Raw genomic sequence first — 1,930 nt, 5'->3', positions numbered from 1 at the left:
GTGTTGCTGATTCACAATATCTGTCAGGCTCCCCAAAGCATTGACTTTGCCTGAAACAGCTTCCAGAAACAACCATACCCATCAGTGGAATAGTCTGTGATATGGAAACAGTTGTCTCTAAGGGGTGGTAACAAGGCCTCACTCAGTCAAAATCTGTGGCCCATGTCTCTTGAGCTCTGTATTCGGACGTAGATTTCAAAGACCAGTCAGGATATTCCAGGGACCCAAGGATGGTTGAACATCAAAAATCAAGTAATTGTTAGAAAACCACATGATCACTTCCATAGAGACAGAAAAATAACTAGAGAAAATCCAGCTCTCTTTCATAGGAAAACATCTTCAGGAGTTGAACTGGTGGTCTCAGCCATTGCAATATGAAAAGAAAAAAGAAAAGAGATGAAAGTTACTAAGATTTAAGTAACAGGGCACACTTTGACAGCACATAGACCAAAGTTGAAGCAACACAGAGAAGATTAGCATGGCCCGTGTGCAAGGATGATATGCAAATTCGCGAAGTATTCCATATTTAAAAAAAAAAGCTTTAGAGATAAAATTGCTCTTAATTTTTTTTATGTTTATTTATTTTTGAGAGATAGAGACAGAGTGCGAGTAGGGGAGGGGCAGAGAGAGAGAAAGACACAGAATCTGAAGCAGGCTCCAGGCTCTGAGCTGTCAGCACAGAGCCCGATGCGGGGCTCGAACCCCCAAACTGCGAGATCATGACCTGAGCTGTAGTCCGATGCTTAACCGGCTGAGCCATCCGGGTGCCTCAAATTGCTCTTACATACAAATATAATATGTTTTTCATAGAAAATCCTACGTAATCTATAAACCGTTAGTACCAATGAGCAGCCCCATATATCCAATTTATTTATTCTGCAAATATATATCCAGTGTAAGAATGACTATTCTAGATATAGCAGATACAACAGTGAATAATACAGAAAGTCCTGCCCTTGTAGAGCTAATCTATTTAGAAATATTTACAATATGGCTCATGATGACAAATATTCTAGAGCACAACAAAGCATAATAGATTCTTCTAAAAGTATGTGGTGGTTGGGGAGGGTCTCGGTATTAAGATGACAGCTGTGTAAAGCCCTAAAGGAAGTGAGAGATCTCTAGCTGGGGGAGATCACTGCAGGCTGGGGGGGACAATGAGCACAAATGTTCTGAGTGAGGATTGTGCCAGTGTGCTGCTAAGTGCAAGGAAGTCAGTGAAGCAGCATGAGCCAATGGAAGAATGATGCCAGATGAGCCTGGAGAAGTAACCTAGGGCCAGATAACATAACGTAGCTCTTTGAAAGATTTGGTTTTTACTCGGAGTGAGAGAGAGCTCCTGGAAGGGCTGGGGGAGAGTGTTGTCCTACAGGATCATCCTGTTGTCTTCGCCAAAATGGAGGGAAGTGAGTGCAGAAGCAGGACATCAGTTAGGGGGTTACTGCAATAATCGGGGAGAGAAAGGTCTGTGGCTTGGACCCGAGGTAATACTGGAGGTGTGAGATATGAATAACTCCTGGCTTCATTCTAAAGGAAGAACTGCCTTGTGATAGAGTCAGTGTGGTACCTGAGTTTTTAATTTATAGACTGGAAGAATGGAGTTCCCACTAAGCAAGATGCTGAAGACTGTAGAAAGGGGGAGGTTCGGAGGAGGTGGGGAATCGAGAACTTGGTCTTGCACATATTTGTTTTGAGGCCTTGGAGTGGTCAGTCTGGGGCCAGGCATCTGCTGTGGTGACAAAAACAAATCTCAGCGGTATAAATCACAAGTGTATTTCCCACGGATGCCATGCCCGTCGTAGATTGGACAATTCTCCAGGACAACTGCTTTTCGTGCAATGACTTAGGGACGTGGCTCAGCCCTTCCTACTCACAGCCTTCACGCTCACTGCCGAAGGCAACCGCGAGATTAGAAAAGTGGGCAGTGTCT

At 44.0% G+C, this 1,930-nt stretch overlaps 1 non-coding gene across 1 annotated transcript; it reads left to right on the top strand.

Moving 5' to 3' along the window:
* The first annotated feature begins 425 nt into the window (after positions 1 to 425).
* Positions 426 to 530, top strand: LOC128773716 (U6 spliceosomal RNA). The gene has a single exon (XR_008418152.1). It is a non-coding gene; the product is annotated as a U6 spliceosomal RNA (small nuclear RNA).
* The last annotated feature ends 1,400 nt before the right edge of the window (positions 531 to 1,930 follow it).

The sequence above is a fragment of the Panthera pardus genome, unplaced genomic scaffold (assembly GCF_024362965.1).
Source record: "Panthera pardus isolate Hobbes unplaced genomic scaffold, ASM2436296v1 HiC_scaffold_26, whole genome shotgun sequence".
NCBI classification, from domain to species: domain Eukaryota; kingdom Metazoa; phylum Chordata; class Mammalia; order Carnivora; family Felidae; genus Panthera; species Panthera pardus.
This window is presented reverse-complemented; position numbering and strand designations above follow the sequence as displayed.